We start from the raw sequence: 27,597 nt of genomic DNA, 5'->3' as shown, positions 1-27,597 counted from the left end.
GTGATGCCCAGGTGATGCCCAGGTGATGCTGATGCTGCTGATCTGAGGGCTGCACTTTGAGAACCACTGGCCAGGCTTTTGAAACTCCAAAATCCTGTGCTTTCTGCTTTCAAGTCCCATCCCTTAGGTATGAGCAAAGAATGGCTTATCTGTTCAAATGGGGAAATGAAGCAAAGGGGAAAAAAGAAATCTGGGAAACAAAAAAAAAATCATTGTTTAAAAAAAAAAAAAATTCCCACCACTAGGCATTCCAAAATGGCAGCAGATTAAGTGGAAGCTACACCCACACTCTCCCAGCACCAAACTGGAATTACAACTAAAATATAGAAAAAGCATCCTGAAGAATCAACTGAAGACTAGCTGGAGAGCACCCTTATAACCAAGGACGTAAAGTGGAGATCACATAAAGACTGGTAGGAAGTGCGGAGGCACAAGAGGGCTGGCTGGGATCCCACAGGCAGCAGCTGAAGTTCCCAAGGGGGTTCCCACTGAGAACTCTGGGGCCTAAACCCCAAGCTGGGCTCCCCAGCCCAGAGCACCAGAACTGAAAAAGGTGCCCACATAACATCTGGCTGTGAAAAGCAGCAGGGTGTCTATCAGGGAGAGGCAGCTGGAAATGCAGGCACCCTCTTAAAGGGCCAACCCACAAATACACAAAGTTTTGTGTGCAGTCACTCACCTTGGGCTGTTGCAGAGAGAGAGCAGAGTGGACTAGAGCTGTGTGAGAAAAATCCAGGGGTGCTGGCTCTGGCAATAGAACTCAGAGGGTGGCCTTCTGGATTTCTGTGCTGAGTCATTCCCCCATATGGCAGAGGACATATTTCTGGAGCAGACATTTACCATCCAGGCAGCTTTTGCCTGGGGGGGGGGGGGGGAGAATGACAATTGCCGCACCAGTTGAAAACTCGCCCCACCCTGTGCAGTTTACACCTTTCTGTGGTCTACAGCCTGAGACTCATTAAGAGACTAAGAATAACAATCAGCCTGCAGACAGAGGCAGACTTGTGGGTGTTTTGAGTCTGCCTGATCTGCTTCTGGACCTGGGGATTGGAAAGCAACTTTGGTGCACATCTTGTTCCTTTCCAAATGCACCCAGTCCCAGTAGAGGAAACCAGAAGATGTGGCTCGCTGATAGCTCCAAAGAGGGTACTGAAGGCCAGTCAAAAACAGCACCCAACCCTCCAAAAAGACTGGAAGTCCTAGCAAATCTACCTAACACATAAAAACAAACCCAAACAGGCTGCTAAAATGGGGAGACAAAAAACAAGCCCCAAATGAAAGAACAAGAGAATTCTCCAGAAGAAGAGATAAATGAAATGTAGATAAGCACTCTATCAGATGTAGAGTTCAGAATAATGATTGTAAGGATGCTCAACAGCATGAGAAAAGATATGGAAACTATGAAGAAAATGAAGAATGGCATAGCAGAAATAAAGAATACATTGGAAGGGATAAACAGCAGATTAGGGGAAGCTGAGGATCAGATCAGCAAATTAGAAGACAGGGCAGAAAAAAGTCATTCAATCAGAGATCCAAAAAGAAAAAAACAATTAAAAAGCAATTAAAGCAGCAGTTGATTGCTGCTTCAATTTCATCAGTTGTTGTTGGCCTATTCAGGTTTTATGATTCTTCCTGATTCAGTTTTACATGATCTCACTCATGTGGAATATAATGGACAAAATAAACTGATGAACAAAATAGATCCAGAGACATAGAAGCATGGAACAGACTGATGAATCTCAGAGGGAAGACAGGAGTGGGTGGAGAGAGGTTAATCAAAGAACTTATATGCATATATGCATAACCCATGGACACAGACAATAGTGTGGTGAAGCCCGGGGGGGGGGGTCAGATGCTGGGTGAAGGGGTTAAATGGGGGGCCAGGCATCTGTAATATTTTCAACAATAGAGATAAATTTTTTTAAAATCCCTCAGTAATAATAATGTAACCCCTTCATAATGCTTTTAGTATTCAGAAGACTGGTGCTTAAGTACTTGAAAAACTTTTCTACTGGATAGTGCAAAATAATGTTTCCTTTTCCTCTTTAATCCCCCATCTTCTCCTACCAAGTAAATCTTGGAGTACAGAAGGGAACAAGTCCTTCCACATCTTCATGATCGTGTGTAATTTTGCATCCTCAGCCCATAGGACATAGACCTTCAGAAGGAGAGCCATAATACTGTGTGTACACTGAAGAGACCCAGGGTAGATGCCAGTCTCTTTGCCAAAGTTTTATGGGGCACATTACTCATATAGGGGCTACAAGGCCATTGTTTCCACCCAGGGAGCTCTCTCTGTAGATGTGTTCATTTGGGGACATTCTTTTTGAAAATGAACTTGGTGGGAATTAGAGTTTCACCCCCAAAAATCCCACAAAATTTCCAGCAAACCCAAAATCATGTAGGTTATATGGATGAGGCATGTTGCTTTTGGCAGAAATCGTCTAATCCTGGCAGTAAATATCTAAAAACATAATAAGAGTGCTTTTTAACATCCTGTTTTTTCCTTCTTTTGTTGACTTTTGAACATTTCTTCCCAAGCAAAGAGTTACACAATAAGATTTGGAAGTTGCCAAACTTTTATTTTACTGGTAGTTTTATTTGGTTCTTTTTCAATGTTTCTGTACACACTTATCTGCTTTGAACTTTAAACTCAGGGACTGAAGTGACTATAAAGCACTCTGAGAGTAGTCCAGGAACCATGTGGGGCTGGATAATAGTCTCCTAGAGCAAAGTGAAAAACTCTGAAAATCTAATTGCAGGATATCTAGGTCACACATGATCCCCTGTCACTGAGTACATAAGCCTTTAAACTAGGAGTATGGATGTCTATGATAACGGATCCTTGTTCTTAGTAAACAAAACATTTCAGATCCTTGTGTCTTTCTAGGTGTGCTCAAAAATGTCCATTTCCCATTCCTCATGAAAGCCAGTCTGGTGCAGGGGTTAGGAGTATGAATGCGAGAAGTAGACAGCCTCATCCAGATCCTGGTTCTGCCTCCTAGTTGTGGAATCTTGGGCAAAGTACTTGACCTCTCTATAGTTCAGTTTCCTTATCTATAAAATGAGGATGATAAAGCACCTACTTCATAGAGTTGTTGTGTGGATTAAGTTAATATATATGAAGTGCTTACTTAGAGCAGGCTTTGGTATGTAGTAAATGGTCAATTAAATTTGCTGTTTTTTTTAAATATATCTTTATTGATTTCAGAGAGAGGAAAGGAGAGGGAGAAAGAGATAGAAACATCAATGATGAGAGAGGGTCATTGATCGGCTGCCTCCTGCACCCCTCCTGCTGGGGATCGAGCCTACAACCCGGGCATATGTCCTGACTGGGAATCGAACCACAATCTCCTGGATTATAGATTGATGCTCAACTGCTGAGCCACGCTGGCAGGGCAAAAGTTGCTATTCTTAACATGAACTTGCTCTTTCTTTGTCCTGTAAGTTAGATTATGATATGAGACTATACCTATGAACATCTTTCTGGCTTCCAGACTGAATTAGTGGAAACATAAGCAGAAAAAGCAGTTTTCTTTCTTTTCTTTTTTTTTTTTTAATATCTTTACTTTTTTCAGAGAGAGGAGGAGAGAAGTAGAGAGAGAGAGAAACATCAATGATGAGAGAGTCATTGATCGGCTTCCTCCTGCACGCCCCCCACTGGGGATCAAGCCTGCAACCCACGCATAAGCCCTGACTGGGAATCCAACCTCAATCTTCTGGATCCTAGGTCGATGCTCAACCACTGAGCCATGTGCAACCAGGCAAAGAGGCAGTTTTCAAAGGATGGTGTCCAAGGGCTACTGGGAGACAGTATAACTGAGATTCTTCACAGCCAGAGGGCACTCCACACAACAAACATACTGTGAATGGGAATGATGTAGAGGCAAAGTGAATTTTGAGAACCATAGCCCTATAGTTAAGAGTGCTTGCCTGGGCCCAACTGTTGGACATCGACCTAGAATCCTGGAGATCACTGTTGAATTCCAGGTCAGGGCACATGCCTGGGTTGCTGGCTCGATCCTCAGTTGGGGGTGGTGCAGGAGGCAGCTGATCAATGACGACTCTCATAGTTGATGTTTTTATCTCTCTTTCCCTCTCCCTTCCTCTCTCTGAAATCAATAAAGATATATTTTTAAAAAGAGAGAGTGTTTGCCTGGTGTGATATTGTGATTTATAAGAAATATATATTTGGTCTTTGTCCCTGGCCCTTGCACAGAGCTCCAAAAACCCTTGGAATTTCCTAAGTGATGAGATTGATAAACAGTTATCTTTTGTTATGTTAATGAGGTGACTTTTGGGTCCTACATAAGGACGGGAGCTAGTTGCCAGAGGAACCAACCAGACGGTTAGAGTTGGACTTTCATTCCAACCCCTTGACTCAAGGGGAGGGAAAAGTTACTGAAGACTGAGTCAGTCACCAATAGCCAATGATTTAATCAATCATGCTTAAGTATTGAAGCCTCCATCAAAAGGACAGGATTTGGAGGACTTTCAAATTGGTGAAGAGGTGAAGATTGGAGGAGAGTGGCATCCTCAGAAAGGGTATGGAAGCTTCACACCTTTTCCCTATACCTTGCCCTATGTAACTTCTATATGGCTGTTACTGAGTTACATTACCTGGTGAGTATATCGTCTCTCTGAGCTCTGTGAGCCCATCTAGCAAATTAATGGAACCCAAGGAGGATAGCTGTTGAAACCTCTAATCTATAGCCAGTTGGTCAGAATCACAGGTGACAACCTATAACTAAGATGGCATCTGAAGTTGTGTGTGTGTGGAGGGGAAGGGCGTTCTTGTAGGACTGATGCCTTAACCTGTGGGATCTGATGCTATCTCCAGATAGATAGTGTCAGAATTGAGTTGAATTGTAGGACACCTAGTTGGAGTCTGAGAGAGATTAAGCTCTTAACTTACTGTTATAACATCAACATTTTAGCTGTGTCAGCTACTAGAAAGAGGGAAACAGGGGGACTAACTTGGCCAGCTAGCTGGCTCTAGAAAAGGTAATCAGATGGGTGCAGTAGATTAGGCAAGCTTGGATTTGGTTCAGGCAATTATGAGTATCTTAAGGGAGCACAGTAAGCTGGAGGAATGACTGTGTCTAGGTGGTGGACTAAAGTCATGAAGGAGTCATTACTCTTAAGCAACTGACTTGTTTCCAGCAGAGTCCCAGCCAGTGGGGGCAGTGGAGAGGTGAATAGGAAGGCATATAGCTAGCAAGGATCAAGACAGGGTAATTGAACCTCATCTAACTAAGGGGCAGCTCTTCAGTCCTAATGAGGGAAGCTGAGGCATAAGGGAAGTACAATGATCTAGGTCACTGCAGGATAGAGGAAGGAAGGGGAAGAAAAAGTGTGATATGGGAGAACTTGTGGGCTCTTAGAGCTCAGTTGTAGCACAAGATATCATTACTGGCCTGACTAATCATGACCACCAGTGACTCCAGAACTCAGAACAGAGCTCCCAGCAATGCGATCATCTGGTGTCCAGGAAAGCAAGTGGTCACTACACGGCAATCTAAGGGAGATAGGAATAAGGAGAACATCCCTCAATAGTGAGCTGGGGAGAAAAAGACTTTTCTTATCTGCCTAGGATGTACATGTAGTTTGTGCTTGGGAAAGAGTTCCTGGGTCTATCCCAGCTCTCTACCCAGTTTTTAAACAACTGATGAAGCAAAACAAATGGAAAGGTTAGCGTATAAGAATAAATAAAATTACTTGGCCTGCAGCTTTAGTGGAATTTCCCCAAATAGTTTACCAAATATGAAATATTTTAGGTTCAAGTTGGGATTTTTTTTCCTTTTTAATTTAGAAGAACACTGAATACACTTAAACCCTGTTATGAACTGTGTTACCAGAAGTCTGTAAGTTTATACTTCAGATTTGTCTCTTTTTTTTCCCCTACTCATTTGTTTATAGTTATGCACTACTCATATAAGGAGGGAAAATCAACATCTGGGATAAATGGCAGTTTTTCTAAATGTCTTAGTGTTTTTACCTGCTCATAATATTTCATTTACTTTATCTTTTATTTATTTATTTTTCCATTTTAAAATTGTTTATATTTTCCAATTACAGTTGACATACATTATTATATTAGTTTCAAGTGTACACCCCAGCGATTAGACATTGCATAACTTAATAAGTGATCATCCCGTGAATCTTACACTCATCTGACACTATACATAGTTACTAGAATATTATTGACTATATTCTCTATGCTATACTTTACATCTCCATGACGATTCTGTAACAATTTGTACATCTTAATCTCTTCACCTTTTTTACCTACCCCTCAACCCGTCTCCCATCTGGCAACCATCAAAATGTTATCTGTGCCCTGGCAGGTGTAGCTCAGCGGTTGAGTGTCAGCCCATGCACCAAGAGGTCGCTGGTTGGATTCCCAGTCAGGACACATGCCTGGGTTGCAGGCTTGATCACCAATAGGGGGCATGTAGGAAGCAGCCAATCGATATTTCTCTCTCATCGATGTTTCTCCCTCTCTTTCCCTTCTTTCTCTCTCTCTAAAAATCAATAAAAACATATTTTAAAGAGTGTTATCTGTATCTATGAGTCTGTATCCATTTTGCATGTTTATTATTTTTTATATTCAATTGTTGATAGATATGTATTTATTTCCATTTTATTGTTCATATTTTTAATCTTTTTTTTCCTCCTTCTTCTTAAAGAAGGCCCTTTAACATTTCATGTAATACTGGTCTGGTGGTGATGAACCCCTTTAGCTTTTTCTTGTCTGGGAAGCTCTTTATCTGTCCTTCAATTCTAAATAACTTTGCTGGGTGAAGTAATCTTGCTTGTAGGTCCTTGGTTTTCATCACTTTGAATATTTCTTGCCAGTCCCTTCTGGCCAGAATTGTTTTTGTTGAGAAATCATCTGACAGTGTTATGGGAGCTCCCTTGTAGGTAACTAACCGCTTTCTCCTTGCTGCTTTTGAGATTCTCTCTTTGTCTTTAACCTTGTGCATTTTAATTATGATGTGTTTTGATGTGGGCCTCTGGGTTCATCTTGTTTTGGGACTCTCTGAGCTTCCTGGACTTGTATGTCTATTTTCTTAACCAAGTTAGGAAAGTTTTCTGTCATTATTTTTTCTAATAGAATTTCAATTTCTTGCTCGCCCTCTCTTCTCCTTCCCATGATGCAAAAGTTGGTGCACTTGAAGTTGTCCCAGAGGCTCCTTATACTATCCTCATTTTTTGGATTATTTTTTTTCTTTGTGCTGTTCTAATTGGACATTTTTTGCTTCCTTATATTCCAAATCACTAATTTGATTCTAGGCTTCATCTACTCTACTGTTGATTCCCTATAAATTATTCTTCATTTCAGTTAGTGTATCCTTCATTTCTGATTGGTCCTGTTTTACACAAGTTTCTCACTAAGTTCGTTGAGCATCCGATTACCAGTGATTTGAACTCTGCATCTAGTAGATTTTCTCCATTTTGTTTAGTTCCTTTTCTGGAGTTTTGTGCTGTTCTTTCATTTGAGCCATGTTTGTGTCCTCATTTTGGCAGCCTTCCCGTGTTTCTATGCATTAGGTAGAGCTGCTACATCTCCCAGGCTTGGTAGAGTGGCTTAATGTAGTAGGTATGCTGTAGGGTCCAGTGGCACAGCCTCCTTGATCACCCAAGCTGAGGACTCTAGGTGCACCCTCCCTCCCTGTGGGCTGTGTACACCTACCTCTTGTAGTTGAGTCTTGATTGCTGCTGGCACAGGGCCCACCCCACAAAACAGGACTTACTTCAGCAGGGCTCTCATGCCCCTTGAGTGTGTTGCTTATGTAGGTGGTTTGGTGGTAATACATCTATGTGATCTGAAGCTGTCCACTGGGTGTACTAGCTCTGGAGCCTCCCAGGAGGTGCAGGCCAAGGTCAGATGCTGCCTGTGTCCTGCCCAGAGCCACCCAGCAGGAAGGAGCTACAAAATAATCTGCAGATGGCTGCTACTTGTGCTGAGCTTAGAGGTGCCCAGGCAAGGCTAAGCTGTGAACCAAGGCTGGCTGCCACTACTGCTGGGCCTGGGCTCACTTACTTTGAGGTACAGGGCATCCTGAGGCCAGATGCTGCTTGTTTGTGAGATTTTAGGGAAGTCTGAAACATGAGCCAAGACAGGCCATTCATATGGAAAAGCCACTGGAAACAGCTTGGGTGGGCCTGAAAATTGGGTGGGGCAGGGCCTCAGGGAGTCACCAGGTGGGGTGAACAATGTGAGCAAGATTGATGGAGTCTCAGATATGGTGCCCATCTGGCAGCTCTGTGCAGGGAGGGCTCATCAAAGAAACAATGGCTTCTGCCAGCATTTTTGTCTGGGAAAAAGCTGCCCCTCCAGCCCTGAAGCCAGACAATTCAGTTCCTCCCTGTATGTATCTGGTTCTTTTCAAGCTGCTTCTTAATGCTGGAGCTGAGAGGGAGGGAGTCAGAGTTAGTCCCTGTGTGGGCCCTTTAAGAGGAACTGCCTGGGACCCCAGCAGCCTCCATCTCCCTCAGTCTCAATCCTTTTGTTTTTTACAGTCAAAAGCTATGGGGACTTCTCTTCCTGGCACTGGAACCCTGGTCTGAAGAACCTGGTATGGGGTTGAGACCCCTTGCCCTGCAGGGGGGTCTCTCTGCAGCCAAGATGTCCCTCCCATTTTTTATCTGCCACAAGTGGGGCCAGCCTGTTCTGCATCACCACCCCTCCTACTAGTATCAATGTGGCTTCTTTTTTAATTCTCTAGTTGTAGGACTTCCATTCAGCCAGATTTCAGGTGGTTCTGAATGATGGTTGTTCTGTAGTTTAGTTGTAATTCTGATGTCTTAATTTACTTTAACATCTCTTTATGGTACAGTTCAAAATATCTATTGCTCCTCTACAAATCATATGTTTTTGGCTTTAGCTTTTTTTTTTTAATTATCATTCGAGGAATGAGGATATTTTTTTCCACTGATTTTTAGAGAGAGCAGAAGGGAGAGAGGAAGGAGAAAGAGAGAGAAGAGATAGTGGAGAGAAACACTGATTGCCTCCCACATGCACTTGGACTGGGGGCAGGGATCGAACCTACAGCCTTCTGGTGCACAGGCCAACAACTCTAACCACTGAGCCATGCTGGCCAGGCTGGCTCTAGCTTTGTTGAACTTATTGAGCTTTCTTGTTTATAAGGTCTATTTCAGTTGTATGCCACATGATTTCATCTACATCTCAACTTTGAAACAAGTTCCCTAAAGGAATTAGCTCTATCTCATCTCCTTGCTAATAAAATTATTAACAGCAGCAACAACCATTTCTTTTTAATTTTTTCTAAGAGGAAATGCTTTAAAGAAGTCTCTAGTTTGAAAAATGGGAGAAGCTGGCTCATGTCTTTATAGATTAAAATCCTTTCAGTGTGTCCCTAGCTGGTTTGGGTCAGTGGTTACAGTGTTGCTCCACGGACAGAAGCATCCCAGGTTTGATTCCAGACAAGGGCACATACCTCAGTTGCAGGCTCAATCCCCAGCCCCAGCTGGGTTTTGCGGGAGGCAACCAATCACTGTGTCTCTCTCACATCGATATTTCTCTCTTTCTCTCTCCCTTCCATTCTCTGAAAAGCAATGGAAAAGATATCCTCAGGTGAGGATAAAAAAAATCCTTTCAGTGTGGATTATAGACTTGGGTGTTTTTTATTTTGTTTTGGTTTGGTTTGGTTTTTTTGCTAAGTTCATGATCATCATCTACTGATTTTTTAAAAATAATTCATCATACTTTGGATAGTATAACTATGTCTGAAATATCTTCCAACTCCTTCTGGCACAGAAACTTCAACTTATATATAAGAAATGAGAAAATCGTTTAGGGACAAATGCATAAAGATAATTTCTTTGTTTATTTCGTGAAAGATATTTTAAAAATATTGTGCTGTTAAGCTGTTGTTTTTGGAGTGATAGTTATGTGGGCCTAAAGTTTTATATAAGTAATTATAACATGTTTTCATTCAGCAGTGCATAGATTTGATTTTATTACCTGTTATAATAGAATACAAAATGTTCTCGGTAGTCATTTTGGATTCAAGTTAGTTTTCTATCTTCATGATCTTTATTAGACTTAACTGGCCTAAAACTAGCTATAAAAGACTTCATTATAGCTCTAACTTATTGGCCTCACATTTACTGAATCAGAAGCTTTTTTTTTCTTTCTTTCTAGTTTGTGTCTTTTATTAACTCCCATACAATTACTTGTCTTATGGTTTGTTGAAGCAATAGGTCAGGCAACATTTGCCACAGGATGCCATACTGTCTGTCATAATAGCTGGCCATAAAAACTCCAGCACCATGTTCATCTGAAGGGCATTACTGACAAAGGCAAGTTAGTTAGCCATTCTCATCCACTTTGTAGTATTTCAGGACAGCCAGCTTAAGTTTATTTGTCTTATGCTTATTCTTCTTGACAGTAGTATAAGACTTCTTCCTTTTCTTAGCACCACTACAAGGCTCACCACAAGATGAAGAGTGGAGTCCTTTTGAATGTTATAGTCAGACAAAGTACACCCATCATCCTGTTGCTTGCCAGCAAAGATCAATCTTTGCTGATCAGAAATTCCTTCCCTATCCTGGATCTTAGCCTTTACATTTTCTATTGTATCCTAGGGTTCAACCTTAAAAATGATGGTCTTCCCGCCTAGCCGGGTGTGGCTCAGTGGTTGAGCGTCGACCTAGGATCCAAGAGATCGGGGTTCTATTCCCGGTCATGGCACATGCCCGGGTTGTGGGCTGCAGCCGATCAATGACTCTGTCATCATTGATGTTTCTATCTCTCTCCCTCTCCTTTCCTCTCTCTGAAATCAATAAAAAAAGAAAAAAAAGAAAAAAAGAAAAAAGAATGATGGTCTTCCCCATAAGGGTTTTCACACAAATCTGCATCTTGGTGGCAGTTCCGCTGCAGATAGTGGGTCAGAGAGTAAGAGTACCATGCAGGCCCACTGAAACAGAAGCTTTTATAAAGTTCTATTCAATTGGTAAACAATGTCTTGGTCTCAAGGTTTTTATTAGTCCTACCTTTAGATTTTGTCATTATAAAGAGATTCCCTCTTGATTCGATTAGAAATAATTTTGGTTAGGAAATAAATATTGGTAGATTTAATATTGATTATTGAGTTTTATTTGCAGATGGTTAAAAAGTGAATGAGAGCCCTGGCCAGGTAGCTCAGTCGCTTAGAGTGTTGGCCAGATAAGCCAAGATTGTGGGCTCGATCCCTGGTCAGGGCACATACAAGGATCAACCAATGAATGAATAAGCAGAACAACAAATTGATGCTTCTCTCTTTCTTTCTCTCCTTTCCTCTCCCCCTTAAATCGATCATTCAATTAAAAAAAAAATTTTTTTAAACTTCTTTAAAAAGTAAATGAGAAAGAAATGTTTTTAAAAATTGAAGGCTACATGTAAATTGTTTCCTTGTGTTGTCATAAAAACATGTTTAGATGGATCCAAGATGGTGGCAGATTGAATAGAAGCTATACTGACACTCTCCCAGGACCAAACTGGAATTACAACTAAAATACAGAAAATCCACCCTGAATAGTCAATTGCAACTGAAGACTAGCTGGGGAGCACCCTTATAACCAAGGACAAAAAGTGGAGTCCACTTGGAGACTGATAGGAAGTGCAGAGGCATGAGAGGGCTGGCCGAGTTCCCACAGGCAGCAACTAAAGGTCCAGAGGGGTATCTCAGCTATTGAGGATTCCCACTGAGAACTCTGGGGCCTAAACCCCAAGCTAGGCTTCCCAGCCCAGAGCACCAGAACTGAGAAAGGTAACCTCATAACACTTGGCTGTGAAAAGCAGCCAGGTTTCTGTTTGCCAAGGAGAGATGGCTGGAAATGCAGGCATCCTCTTAAAGAGCCAACACACAAAGTTTTGTGTGTAGCCACTCACCTTGGGCTCTGGGGAAGGTAGAGTGGACTAGAGTAGTCTGAGGAGAATCTAGGGAGGCTAGCTGGGGGAATATATCTCAGAGGGAACCCATCTGGACCCTGGTGCTGAGGCATTCCCCAATATGGCAGAGGACATCTTTCTCAGGCAGACTTTTACCTTCCAAGCAGCTTTTGCCTTGGGGAGTGGGAGGGAAGCAACTGCCCCACCCTGCTGGAAAACCTCTGGCCCCACCCCATGGAGTTTCTACAACCTGAGGCTCACTAAGAGACTAAGAAACAGCCTCTATGTGCTTTGAATCTTTGCCTGATCTGCTTCTGGACCCAGGATTTGGAAAAGCAGAGCTTGGTGCACATCTTGGTCCTGTTCAAATGCACCCAGTCCCAGCAGAGGAAATCAGAAGCTGTGGAGTGTGGAAAACTTCAAACAGGGCACTCAAGGCCAGTTGCAAACAGTATCTAACATTGGCCTGCACCTTGAAAACAGCATCTGACATTGGCCTGCACCAGAGACCATCCAAAAGACGGGGAGTCCTAGCAGATCTACCTAATATATAGAAACAAATCCAAACAGGCAGCCAAAATGGGGAGACAAAAAACAAGCCCCAAATGAAAGAACAAAAGAATTCTCCAGAAGAAGAGCTAAATGAAATGGAGATAAGCAATCTATCAGATACAGAGTTCAGAATGCTGATCATAAAGATGCTCAACAGCATGAAAAAAGATATAAAAACTATGAAGGAAATTAAGAATGACATAGTAGAAATAAATTAAAAAAATTGGAAGTAATAAACAGCAGATTAGGGGAAGCTGAGGATCGGATCAGTAAATTAGAAGACAGGGTAGGAAAAGATCACTCAGAGAACCAAAAAGAAAAAACAATTAAAAAACAGGAAGGCAATTTAAGAGAGCTGTAGGACAACATGAAACATAACAAAATTGCCCGACCAGGTGTGGCTCAGTGGTTGAGCATTGACCTAGGATCCAGGAGATCACAATTCAACTCCCAGTCAGGGCACATGCCTGGGTTGAAGGACTCCATCCCCAGTCGGGAGCATGCAGGAGGCAGCTGATCAGTTATGACTCTCTCATCATTGATGTTTCAACTCTCTCTTTCCCTCTCCCTTCCCCTCTCTGAAATCAACAGATATATTTTTGTAAAAAAGAAACATAATAATATTCACATCATAGGAGTGCCAGAAGATGTTTAAAGTAAGCAAGGGTTAGAGAACATGTTTGGAGAAATAATAGCAGAAAACTTCCTCAACCTGGTCAAGGAATAAGTCACACAAGTTCAGGAGGCACAGAGAGTCCCAAGCAAGAAGAATCCAAAGAGGCCCATGCCCAGACACATCATAATTAAAATGCCAAGAATTCAAGACAAAGAGAGAATCTTAAAGGCAGCAAGAGAAAAGCAATCTGTTACCTACAAAGGAGCTCCCATAAGACTCTCAGCTGATTTCTCATCAGAAACTCTACAGGCCAGAAGGGAATGGCATGAAGTATTCAAAGTAATGCAAAACAAGGATCTGAAACCAAGAATACTCTCTCCAGCAAGGCTATCATTCAAAATAGATGGTGAAATAAAGAGTTTTCCAGACAAAAGAAGGCTAAAGGAATTTATCACCACCAAACCAGCATTGCAAGAAATGTTAAAAGGGACTGCTGTAATAAGAAGTTGAAATAGAATGAGAAACAGGCATAAAGCAATAAAATGGCAACAGACAAGTACTTGTCAATAATAACCTCAAATATAAATGGATTTAATGTCCCAATCAAAAGACATAGGGTAGCTGAATGGATAAGAAAACAAGTTCTAAATATATGCTGCCTACAAGATACCCACCTCAGAATAAAAGACCCACACAGGCTGGGAAAATAAAAAATTAAATAAATAAAAACTTCTGGAGGACTTTAAAGGAGAGATGGGACAGCTATACAGTCATAGTAGGGGACTTTAACACCCCACTGACTTTACTGAATAGATCTTTCAGGCAAAAAATCAACAAGGAAACAGTGACTCTAAATGACAAAATAGATCAGATGGATTTAATTCACGTTTATAGAACATTCTATTCCAGAACTATAGAATAGGCATTTTCCTCAGGTGCACATGGGACATTCTCAAAGATAGATGACATGTTAGGACACAAAACAAGTCTCTACAAGTTCAAGAAGATTGAAATCATATCAAGCATCTTCTTGGACATTTACACAATGGATAACTATGCAGCTGTAAAAAAGGATCCCTTACCCTTTGAGGGTGAAGGCTGGGAGGAGGGGTATAATGGGGAGAGATCAATGGGGGGGAAAGGGGGACAGTTGTAATACTTTCAACAATAAAGATAAATAATAATAATAATAAAATGTTTAAAAATAGCATTTCCAGACCAATGATGAGAGTTGTGGCATAACCCAGGGATGATAATTGATTTTATTCTGTGCTTCTGAGGTCTTTTAAAAAATAGAATATACAAATATTATAAAGAAAATCCTAAATTGTGTATGCACTTGCATGTGTATCCAGCAGTCATGAAATAATATTTTGGGCACCACAAATCAGAGACATTTAAGATGTGGAATTATTGTAGAGATATCAAAAAGAGGGAAAGGGAGAGAAAAAAGTAAACTGAAACCCGATAGTATTTCTTCCTGTGCAGTGTTGGTAAAGTGGTAAAAAGTGGTTTTGATTACATACGACTAAAAACAACCAATTAAAGTGTGGAAAAGGGGTTCTTTGCATAGTCAAACGCTAGGCAGGGAAATATAATGTCACCAGGAATTACTATAGCGAGTTTCAGCAAAGGATTGCAGAACAATAAGGCCTTGTTAATCTCACACTGGTTTATTCAAATAGTGTGTAATTCAAAGCAATTGCTGCTTCCCAGGCAGGAATTTACAATGGCTACATTAGAAGGGAGGATAATGTGTCATTCCAAGGGGAAATCAGGTTTGGGAAGGGCCTTGTGGTTGGAGAACCTCATATGTCCTCCAACAGCTCCAAAGCAGGCCAAGTAAAACAAAATGACAGAACTGCCCTGTGAAGTCAGTCTGCCTGAACTGAGCTGTATTTCCCTTGCTTCTCTCCTGCCTTTTTGGATGGCAGAGAATCTCAAGTACTGAATAAACTATCACTTTGTAAGTGACCCCCTCTCACTTCCTGGCAATGGTTTACAAGTTCATTTCAGAGAACTCCATCTTCCCTACATGGGCTGTATATATAATTAGTAATGGTGAATACAGAGCATCCTCCCTTGGCATAAAAACACTGGACAAGAGTCAGACATGAGTCATCTGCAAGAGGAGGTGTGAATCATATTTTGAATACTTTTGGTCAACAATCCTTCAGAGAACAATCTTTCAGTTTTATGTTGTCATGTGGAATTAAATGTAAACAGCTTTAATTTCCATGATTTTTAAAAACTGAGCTTTGAATCCAATGATTGATTTACCATCATATAATGTAAATTACCACACTGTAATGCTGTGTTATATATGTCTACATTTATATTAGGCAAGTCTATCAGGAACACCAAGATAGGTTAGTTCCCCAGCAAAATATAGTGAGGCCATGTTGAGAGGCTAGTTTCTGTGAACTAGCTAATTCGGCAAATAAATAAATAATGGGGTTGGTAAAATCTTTATGTAAAATCCACCTTAAATGGGGTGGGCCATTTTTGACCTGAGAGTTGCCTGTTGGACACTCAGGAAATCAATATGTCCCCTTAGAGGGGACATCCCAGCAGATCTGGATTCAAATGATCTTCTCATGGTCTGAGATTCTGAGCTGCTGGTACATGTAGCATGTACTTGCATTGAAGTGTTGCTATGGCAGAAGCATTTATTGCTCTATATATTTCCCCATCCATCCCAGTCCTCTTAGTTTGTTCTGTCTGACCACTGAACAGAAGTGAACATGTGTCACTTCTAAGCTGAAGCATAGACAAGCAGGTGTGAATTCTCTATGCATTCTCTTCCTTTACTGCCAGGATGGTGGAAACCTAAGACTTCAGGATGTCAGAGCCTCTGACAACCAGGGCTCTTGAGCAATATTCTCTTGTCTCCACCTCCCACTCCACCACCAACCTGCATTGGTCACATAATGAAAACAAGAATAAACTTTTTTTGTGTTAAGCCAAGATTCTGCAGCATAGTCTAGGCTAATACAATTGCTTTTTAGATGTTTTTGTAAAAAAGGAAAGTCCATCTGGTAAAAGGATGAGCAATCTGGGTTACGCAGTCCTTGAACAAGCCACTGAGTCTTTGCCAGGTTGCCTTTGCATCATGTGCCCCCCAAATTATTCCACTCACTCCATCAGTTGTCTCTGTTCCTTCAGGGTGTGGTGATTGAGTGAAAAAGAGCCCTGGGCAGTTAAGGTTTGAAATCTGACGGTTTCTCTTTTTATTCACCAACCTTCTCTTGGGGTTTTAAGCTCACTAAACATATGGTACAAATTAGTGAAATTATTCACTGTGGTTTTCATTTGAGTAAGCTAGTTTCCGCTCCTAAGAAGGATCTTAACAAAACAGGAAGTTTTTCTTGGATCTAGAAATGGAAGTCTGCCTTCTGACATTAGTTCTTACCAACTTCTGCAAATCTGTATTTTCCTACTTCCCTGCCACAGGGTGGGGCAAGTAGAAGAGACTAGATAAAATCAGAAACTGCTGATTAGTACAGTAGTTGAGTTAGGGCTGATTCAGTTTAGACGGAAGAGGAGGAGAGTAAAGTGGCAGCCTCACCAGCGCAGACCACATCCTCCCATCTGATCACTTTATCTCCTACCGCCTCTCCCACTTTGGCCTTGGCAAGAGGTGTGAAGGGCCAAACAACATTAGGATAGTAACCCTTGACATATGTATCTCAGCTGATACTCAAAACATTTTGATATGCATCACCCATTAGATTCCATTCCATGGAAGCAGGAACATGTCTGTGTTGTTCTTAATGCTTGCCATATAGAGGGCACCCAAGAGTACTTGAAGAAATACAGGAAGGAATTATTGATTTTCAAAACTATCAATACTTGATTTTCATAACTATCTTATGAGAAAATAAAATGTAATTAATTCCCATTTTATGATGGACAAAAGGAAACTAAGAATTTGTTACTTGCTGGGGTCACACAGGAGTCAATTAAGAAGTGGAACTAAAATCCAATCTCCCAATTTCTGTTTTTGTTCGAGTATATGACAGATTAGATTTAAAGTCCTCTTCCCACCTCACTCCACACAATAATATATATCACTTATCACCACCACCATCATGTAATGTAAATTGACACCCTGTAATTCTGTGTTATTTATATCTACATTTGTATTAGGCAAGTCTATTAAGAAAGACATCAAAATCCTAACATCATTACACAGACTGGTGTCTCAGTGGTTGTGTGATAGGCTGTTAGACAGACATGAGCAGAGCAAGGACAATGGGCCAGATACAGAAGGTCACCAGGATGGAAAGCCCTGGATGTATAGCAAAGGACAGTTGCAGGGTGGGACCTCATCCCCAGGTTGGGCTTTCCTCCTAGCATATTGCTGGTCATGCAGTTTGGACCCCCTGACCTTTCCTCCCTAGAGATAATATCTAGCTAGGCCTCAGTTGTATTTCAGCTCTAGGCCCAGAAAAGCAACAAAACCAGCCACAGCTGACCTCAGGACCAGCTGCATTGAATGATGGCCCTTGTCCTGGCACCAACCAATCAATCAGTGGAGACCACAACCCTGAAAGGACGCAGCTGGGAAGCTGCTAAATATTATAATGAGATCTTTCCCTGGGACCTCTCCTAAGATCTCCACTCTTAAAACCATTAGGACAGAGGACCCAGCACCCTCCCAACCAGGAGCATGCTGTCCCTTTCCCTTTCCCTTTCCCTTTCTTTCCCCCGCCTCTCCCCATCCAGGCATGTTACCATTTACTTCCTCAGTCCCAAGCTCCTAGGCCTTTCCATTGCCTCTATAACTTGTTTCCTAAGCCCATTTCTTCTAGGAATTACTTCTTCCACTTCTGTAATTTTATCAAATAAATGTTCTCTTGTAGTGTGGGTCTTGGCTCTGAATTCTTTCCTAGCCAGAAGCCAAGTACCAAGGTTGCTGAACCCAGGTCCGGTCTGAACCCACCAGACTAACACCCAGTGCCGTTCCCGCTGCCTACAACAGTTGGAGCACTGGCCTGCACATCAAAGGGTCACAGGTTCAATTCCTGATCAAGGGCATGTACTTGGGTTGCAGGTTTGATCCTCAGCCCCAGTCAGGGCAAGTGTGGAAGACAACAGATCACATCAAGGTTTCTCTCTCTCTTTTCCCCTCCTCCCTCCCTTCCACTTTCTCTAAAAAATCAATGGAGCTGGAGTGGCTCAGCCGTTAAGCATCGACCTATGATCCAGGAGATCAAGGTTTGATTCTCAGTCAGGGCACATACCCAGGTTGCAGGCTCCATCCCTAGTAGGGGGTATGCAAGAAGAGCCAATCAATGACTCACATCATTGATGTTTCTATCTCTCTCTCCTTCTTCCTTTCTCTCTCTGAAATCAATAAAGATATATTATTTTTTAAAATCAATGGAAAAATACCCTTGAGTGAGGATTAACAACAACAACAAAAAATCCTAACATTATTATCACTGTGGGATGGAGTCTCAGGATGCAAATTCTTAAGTTCTTACTGATTTGTATTTTCTATTTCTTCCCCCAAGAATAAGCATTTATTACTTATGCTATCCAAAAATGATAGAAAGGGCAAAACTGCCTCTAGATTTCAATATTTTCAATGAATTCAGTGGGCTTCAGGCTCAGCATTTTGAATTAAGTAGGTTTGGAGTGGAAAACCACAGGAAGGGAATTGTGACAGAAACTTCTAACTGTCCTCCAGTCTGTTATTATATAATAGAATTTCTAGCTGGACACACGTTCACCCAGTTTCCTAGCCTCCCTTGCAGCTAGATGGAGCCCATTTGGGAGTAGAATTGATGTATGCAACATCTGAATTTTTGCCCTAAAGGAGAATGTCTTCACTTTCTCCCTTTCTGCTGGAATGTAGATGTTGGGGTTGGAGCTGGAGCAACTATCTTTATAAAATGGAAGTCATGTATTGAGCGTAGCAGCAGAAGAGAAAGAAACTGAACCCCGACACCGCTAAACTGCCACTGTATTTTTGGCATTTTGTTTGTTAGTTGTTGAATCTGTATCCTAAGTAATACCAAATCTAAACATTTATTTATTTATTTAACTTTAAAAAATGTCTTTATTGATTTCAGAGAGGAAGGGAGAGGAAGAGAGAGATAGAAACATCAATGATGAGAGTAATTGATTGGCTGCCTCCCGCACACCCCCTATTGGGGATTAAGCCTGCAACCCAGGCATGTGCTCTGACAGAATCGAACCTCAATCTCCTGGATCATAGGCTGATGCTCAACTACTAAGCTACACTGGCCAGTTTTCTTTCTCTTTCTTTTTTTAATGCTCATGCAAGGATATTTTTTTTCCATTGTTTTTTAGAGAGAGCAGAGGGAGACAGACACACACATCGATTGGTTGCCTCCTGAATGCACCCCAATCAGGGCCAGGGATTGAGCCTGCAACTGAGGTCTGTACCTTTGGCCGGAATCAAATCCAGTACCCTTCAGTACACAGGCTGATGTTCTAACCACTGAGCAAAACTGACTAGGGCCCAAATCTAAACATTCAGTAGAACAGTGCTCCAACTTCCTGACCTTGAAAACAAGTGTGCTCTTTAAAAAGAATATACAGTTAAGTTAGTCAAGCTTTCTTTTCTTCATGGGCACAAGGACCCAATTCTACTTCAGGGATTGAGCGTGACTCCTTAATCTAGGACATGTTATGTAATAGGGATGGTGAAGAATCTGCAGAAATTAATCTGGTACTTTCAGCAGATCATGTATACGTGAGCTCTTTCTGCCTGACACTGTCTAACCTTCTCCATACCCCCCCCCCCCCCAAGACACAATTCAGACACAATTTTGTGTAGGAGGGCTGCCCAAATAAGGATTCTTGCCATCTAACCTCTCAGGCAATGTATTTAATTGCAGGCCATATCTGGCACTCAGTATGAATTCAAACAAATTATTGAGAATTATAATTATTCATGTATTAACAGGATAAGTTAAGGTGACTAAGGATAAACCAAGGACGAGTAACTTTTTAAAAGAAATTCTAGAGCTTCTGGATGACTTAGGAATACAAAATGTTTACCTTCTGAGCTGAGATGCTAATTGGCCAGATTCTTGCCAGAGGCTAGTCTGTGACCTTCCTGGTACATACTGAGCCCCTTTATAATCTATAACCAGAATGTCATAATTTAAAGAGAGTTTGGTCAAATCATCAAATGACAAGTGCTGGTGAAGACATGGAGAAAATGGAACCCTCGTACACTGCTGGCTGGAATGCAAACTGGTGCAGCCACTATGGAAAACAGTATGGAGTTTTCTCAAAAAATTGAATATGGAACTGCCATTTGACCCAGTGATCCCACTTCTAGGACTATATCCTAACAAACCAAAACCACTAATTAGAAAGAACTTATGCACCCCTATATTCATAGCAGTGCAATTTACAATAGCTAAAATCTGGAAACAGCCGAAGTGCCCATCAGTAGATGAGTGGATAAAAAAGCTGTGGGACATTTATACCACGGAATACTATGCAGCTATAAAAAGGATCTCTTACCGTTTGGGACAGCATGGATGGAACTGGAGAGTATTATACTAAGTGAAATAAGCCAGTCTGAGAAAGACAGGTGTCACATGATCTCACTCATATGTGGAATATAATGGACAAAATAAACTGATGAACAAAATAGATCCAGAAACATAGAAGCATGGAACAGACTGAGGAATCTCAGAGGGAAGGTGGGAGTGGGGGAGTGGGTGGGGAGAGATTAATCAAAGAACTTATATGCATATATGAATAACTCATGGACACAGACATTAGCATGGGGAAGGCCTGGGAGTGGGGCAGATGCAGGGAGGAGGGGACCAATGGGGGGGGAGGGAGGAAGACATCTATAATACTTCCAACAATAAAGATAAATGTAAAAAAAATTAAAGAAATAGAAGTTGGTGAAGCCCACCTAACTAACCCAAGTTATTTAGCAGCTCTGATCAACTCATGGAAATCTGTAACCCATTCATGCTCCCTCCAGATTAAAATCATACCTGATTGAATGTTGGATGTATTTCATGGTTGTGTCTGAGAATTCCCTCATAACTTTCTCTGATACCATGATCAAGGTACTTTATTTCTCCTATTTTTCAAATGAGGAATCTGAAGTCACACAACAGCATCAGTATGTAATCCTTCCTCTGTCTGAAGCCAAACCCCTTTTTGTTCCAACCCTCAGCAGAGTTGGTCCAGAGGTTGGAAGTTATTTGACAGCATTCCAGCCCAGTCAGCATCTTCACTGAGTAGCTTTGTTATTTGCTGTAAGCAGATGTAAATTCCCCAAAACCCCAGACATACCCATATAAAAATGTTAATTACTAAAAATCACTCATAAAACCAATGTAAATGAACAGTGAATTGAAATCCCACTGGAACTTTCTCTCTTGATCATCTCCACTAACACAGATAATTGAGAACTGACAAGATTTAGTTTTTCTTAAATTATAGTCAGATCTTTCAGATCTGAACCCTTCTGTCATTTTGTGAAACTTCTCAATTATAAAGAAAATGATGGTTAATTATATGCATTAAGTTGCTTTTCAAGTGTAAAACCTATGCCCTGGCCAGGTAGCTCAGTTAGTTAGAGGTTCAATCCCCAGTCAGTACATACAAGAAGGAACCAATGACTGCAGGGATGCATGTAACAAATCCCTCTCTCTCTCTCCCCCCCCCTTTCCTTCTTCTCTCTCTGTAGAATCAATTTTTTAAAAATAAATCAATTTCTCCTAAAGAAAAAGAAGTGCAACCTACTTTGCTAAGGGGAGAAACAAGTTCACTGAAATAACAGAACTTCTCCAGGCCCCCGAGTTTTGCTGAAACTCTTGCAGAGGACACATATGGGCAACTGTTGTTAGTGCTTAATCTCTCTAAAAATTTCCAGAAACCATAGCTTCTGGTCAAGTGCTCTGCTGGAACATCAGGCTTCAGAAAAACAAGAAAAATCCCACTGGGATGAAAGGTTCATTTGTTTTTAAGTTGTGGCCCTTCCTCTATTGCCTGTGTCTTCAGCTTTGATTTATAATCTTTCACCCACACAAGCCTTAGCATTCACTGGGGTCCTACAGTGAGGTTAAGGTGTAAACCTGAAGGAAGCTTTTAAGGACAAAATCAAGTTGGGGATGGGGAAGAAAGATTTAAAGAGAGGAAAAGCAATTAGGAGACCCCGTGGTTGGCATAGTGTATGAGCATGTGTTGGGAAGGCCCAGCAGATGGAAGGAATGCTGAATGTGGTTTTGGAGGCCAAGACACTGCCTTTGGTTCTGTGGTACACTTTCCAGTGGGAGGGCTCACTGCCCAGTGCACTATGAGCAGGATGGCCAGCGTGTGAACACCCTCCCCTGATAAGATTTCTTTTACATGCTTGCACTGCCAGACCTCAGTGTTCCCAGCTGTAAGGCTTGGGCTTTGCAGTGTATCCCGAGTAGTAAATATCAGCTGTAATCTTCTGCCGGAAAAGAACCTGCTGCCACAGCTTAGAGATTCAGTGGATGAGTGCAAAAGTTTTTCTGGAAGAGAAAATGAGATGCCCTACAGGCCAACTTTTGAAAACTGCAAGGTGCCAAGCTAACATGAGAGGGCTAGATAGGTGGGCTTTCTTGCAAAGGAAACCTCAGAACTGCTGGCTTAGTTTCTGAAGGGAGTTGCAGGATTCTCATTGCACTTCTGAAGGCTGCATAACTTAAAATTTCTCTTTGATAAGTGTTTCTGATGCAGTGTTGAGGCCATGGGCTCTAGAGGCTGACTCAGGTTGGAAGTCTGGCTCTGACACTTATCTGGGTTACTTAGTGCAATTTTCTCTTCTGGAAAATGGGGATAGTAGCCTCTATCTTGCTGGATTGTGATTGTGAGAGTAAGAAATTATGTTCGTAAAATACCTAGTATAGTGTCCAAGCATATACTAGAAGCTCGATAAATGGTTAGGTGGTAACTATTCTTGAAAAAATTCATCTGGTTTAGCACTGAGGCAGTGGGAGAGAAAAAGAAACAATACTGAAATGTTTAGCATATGACATATGGGAAAAATAAGCATGGGGACATTTTTATATACAGGACCAACCAAAGACTCCAGAGGGACTCAGGCATCAGAAGCACCAAATGCTATCTTCAGGTAACTGGGTTCTTGGGGAGCCAGGAGCTAGTGATGCTAAGCATCAAAGTCCATGTTGGTCAATGCACGATGCTCTCCTAGAATATCCAGAGAGAGAAGATATCTCTTAGATGTATCAGAGGAAATAAATTTTACCTGTAGAGCCTAAACTATGCTGGAATTAGGTGAGAATGGATGAGAAACTTGGAATTTACTCTCATTGATCTGTAAATCCAGACTTACATGGGTCCTGTACAGCCAACCATGCTGCTTTCTACACTGTACACTGATAACATGAATACTGTCCACAGCCTGTTGAGAAACTGCACTAATCCAGAAAAAGGCACTTGGGGCTCTGGGTTTTAAAAAAAGGAGTTTGAATCCAAATCTTCAAAATTTTAGACTGATTCTTTTCTCTTTCTAGCATTTTGCATCTTCTGTATTTTCTAAGATCTACCATATAACCATTTACCTTAAATATTAAAATAGGACAAAGTAGGGTAGAGCAGAGCAGCTGCTAGAGATGCCCGACACTGTAGTCTGAGGAGTAGCCAGAGGCGTGATGGAGTGGGCCAGGGACAACTTACACTTGAGAGGGACTACAAAACAGCATGTACCAGAGGTGGAAGTCCAGGTCAAATGTAGGAGGACAGCCTCCCTGAACAACCAAGAGTGTCAGCTGTATAAGGTGATCTCAGCACCAGCAAGTACCTGTGGTGGACTTCCAGGCAGAACTGCGGCAGGCATTCTTACCTGAGAAACCAAGAGGCGGTTATAGCAGTCTTGGAAGATCCCAGGTAGCTGATTCCAAGCAAAAAAACAGCTGACAATATAATAAAAACATTATCCATTAAAAAAATATTAAGGCAAGTAGTTCTTTTTTCTTCAAATTTTATTTTATTGTTGACAGTATTACAGATGTCTCCCATTTTCTCCCTTTTTGCCTCCCTTCACCCAACCCCTGCCTCACCCCAGGCCTTCCCCATGCTATGGTCTCTGTCCACGGCTTATGCATATATGCATATATGCTTGTTGGCTAATCTCTTCTCATCCCCCCCACCCCTCCCTTTTGAGATCTGTCAGTCTGTTCCATGTAGCTATATTTCTGGATCTATTTTGTTAGTTTATTTTGTTCATTAGATTCCACATATAAGTGAGATCATGTGATATTTGTCTTTCTCTAACTGGCTTATGTCACTTAATATAACAGTCTCCAGGTTCATCCATGCTATCTCAAAGGGTAAGTGGTCCTTCTTTTTTACAGTTGCATAGTATTCCATTATATAAATGTCCCACAGCTTTTTTATCCACTCATCTACTGATGGGCACTTTGGCTGTTTCCAGAGCTTAGCTATTATAAACAACGCTGCTCTGGACATAAGGGTACATATATTCTTTCTGATTGGCGTTTCAGGATTCTGAGGGTATATTCCCAGAAATGGGATCACTGGGTCAAAAGGCAGTTCCACTTTTAATATTTTGAGGAAACTTCATACTGTTCTTCACAGTGGCTATTCCAGTCTGTATGCCCACCAGCAGTGTACTGGGGTTCCCTTTTCTCCACATTCTCTCCAGCACTTGTTGATTTATTGATTGTAGCCATCTGGCAGGTGTGAGGTGATAACCTCATTGTATCTCTCTGATGATTAGTGACTTTGAGCATTTTTCATGTGTCTCTTGGCTATCTGTATGTCCACTTTGGAGAAGTGTCTATCAGGCCCTTTACCCATTTTTTAATTGTATTGTCTTCCTGGTATTGAGATGTATGAGTTCCTTGTATATTTTGGAAATTAAACCCTTATCAGATGTATCATTGGCAAATATGTTTTTCCATGCAGTAGGTTCCCTTTTCATTTTGTTGGTTTCTTCTGCTGTGAAGACAAGTAGTTCTTAAGGGTGTGAATTATGGGCACTATGAAGGTTGCAAAGAAATTGAACATGCTTCCAGACATCAGAATTGGCATGCGTTGACTCAGTAAAATGGGACCATAGACTAGAATAATACCTAGGCTTTTATTTTTTTCAGCTACTCTTTATTAGTCTTCACATTCCCTGAATAGCAGAGTATGACAAGATTGATTACTATCTTCAATGATATTTTGTATTGACTGGATCTATATATATGCAGAACGTAGCTAGCAGTTACTGAGCTCCTAGTATGTGCAGGGCATCTACATTATATGTATTAATTAGCTCATTTAGTCCTAAGCGGAACCCTATACAGTTCATACATTCATCACCCTCATTTTACAGATGAGGAAACTGAAGCTTAGAGGTTAAGGAACTAGTGCAAGGTCACAGCCTAGTGTCATGGGCAAGTGCAGAGAGGAATCTCTTTGGCTGTTAAGAAAAGGATCAACGTCAGTCACACTGGGAAGGTGGACTGAAATTTACATTTTATCTTCTCGTGAACAGCTCTGTAAAGATAAACTATGCTTTTGTCATTTAAAAACAATACACTAGAGGGCGCCAAGTGCACAACTTGTGACTTGAAAACTGGGCAATGCAGTTCCCACAGTGATGTAACACATAATTAGTAATGGATTCAAGCCAAAGGGTCCTCCCAAAGAGTTTGATGCAGTTTATAATTAAGAGGCTGTATTTCTATCCCTTCAATTAGAAAAAAAAAAAACCTCATGCTTTATATTGAGCAATTCATAATCAGTCTCTACTTTATACTGAGTGTTATTCAAAGAGCCTTTCAGGTAGGTGTTTAATTTCTCTTAGCTCTTCCTGCTGAGTGGCAAAGTGAAAGGGTAGAGTAACTGGTAAGAGTAGGATAACCTGGATGAAATAAATTTTTAAAAATTTCACTGAAATATATTTTATCTTTTAAAATTTATTTGGCAAAATAAAACGTGCATATATTTTTAAAAGAAAAAAGTCATATCCAAGAGTTTAAAATGAAAAGGGACAAGACCCCATCCTCAACCTTAAATTCAAGAGGGAACCACTTTTACAGGTAACTTCCAGATTTCTAAATAATGTTTGCTTCTATTTCTTGACTTATCAAACTGACATTATTTATTTGTTTTCCTCCATGAAAATAGAGGACTTAGCTAACAGAATATCCATCTCTGTGACTTTGTGGAAATAAGTCACAAAGACAGTTTACAAAATAATAATTTTTTCCACTATTACAAGCGCAATATATCATTGTAGAACATTTTAAAAATAAAGAGGAAATTAACATTTTGATGATGCATATCCTGACACATGAATTTTTTACACTACATATATTTTATTAAAGTATATGATATTCATCTTTTCATGTCATTAAATATACTCCCATTTCCCTTTTGGTTTGTTTTTTTTACTGTATATAACTTACATAAAAGTTAACTGTTGTAAAGTATAAGGAACCTCCAGATCTTCAACCAGTTTGGGGATCAGATAATTCACTGCACAGTGGGAATTGTATTTGACGGTATTGTTCAGTCCCAGTTAAACTGTGTCTGAATGGGCAAGAACAAGAGAGTCCTGAAGGGATTGCAGAAATCAACTGAAACTTAGGTTAACAACTCAGTCTGGAAAGGAAAAGTTCTAATTATTCCTCAGTATCTCAAGACTCAGTGCAGCATGAATGAATCAGTCATAAGTTTATCCATTTTTCAGTGAAAGATAATCTCTTTCCTGGCATGCTTCTTTATCATTCCCTTATAAAGTATCACAAGAAGCACAGACAAGTACTACAGTCATCAGTGCAACTGAAAAAATAAATTAAAAAATCTAGCATCTCTCTCTTGCTCTCTAAGACCTGTCTCTGCCCCTTTACCCGATTCCAAACTGTAGGGGGCAAGTATTTGGGAAGCATTATGGCCTCCTATCAGGCAGCAACCTAAAATAAACCTGGGAAGAGGCTAGTCTACCTCTTCATTTCCTGTGAAATAAAATTGCAGGTAACTTAGGCTTGTCCACCATCCCAACTGAATACTAATTCAGTACAAAGCTCTGCGCCCCCCCCCCCCAAAAAGGGTGGTGGTGATGAATTTCAATAAAAGCATAAAATTTCTTAGGAACCAGGAGCCTGGAAGATGGCAAACATGCTCAAGAGACATCAGACAAACACCAGCTCATTTAGGTGGGAAAAGGCCATTTCCACGGGGACGAAGAATCAAACACTTTCCAAACCCAACACAGCATGACATGCGCAAATAGGTGTCAATAAATACATATAGCTTTTCCTTTATTTTTACTTAACCTTTATGCTAGATACTACTCTATGCCAGGTATTTTTCTAAGGGCCTTACATGCATTACCTCCTCTGATCCATCAACATAGTAAAAGACTCAAGGGAGATTAACTTTTTCAATTTGGACACAGCTGTTAAGGGGTGGGGGAGTCAGAATTCAAATACAGGTCAGCTCCACCGCTCCCGCCTCCCCTAGCAGAGCATCGGGAATACCAGCCATTTGCTCCCGCACACAGGACAGCGGACTT

General features: G+C 41.1%; 2 pseudogenes; one reads left to right on the top strand and one right to left on the bottom strand.

Annotated features, from left to right (window-relative positions):
• Window positions 1-10,199: 10,199 nt before the first annotated feature.
• On the bottom strand, window positions 10,200-11,177 carry LOC107542287 (ubiquitin-ribosomal protein eS31 fusion protein-like; annotated as a pseudogene).
• A 12,542-nt stretch (window positions 11,178-23,719) lies between these two features.
• LOC148092251 (SNRPN upstream reading frame protein-like) lies at window positions 23,720-23,984 on the top strand (annotated as a pseudogene).
• The last annotated feature ends 3,613 nt before the right edge of the window (window positions 23,985-27,597 follow it).

This window comes from Miniopterus natalensis, chromosome 10, assembly GCF_054644295.1.
Source record: "Miniopterus natalensis isolate mMinNat1 chromosome 10, mMinNat1.hap1, whole genome shotgun sequence".
In the NCBI taxonomy this organism is placed as follows: Eukaryota; Metazoa; Chordata; class Mammalia; order Chiroptera; family Miniopteridae; genus Miniopterus; species Miniopterus natalensis.
Note: the sequence above shows the minus strand (reverse complement) of the source record. Positions and strands in the feature narration are given on the sequence as shown.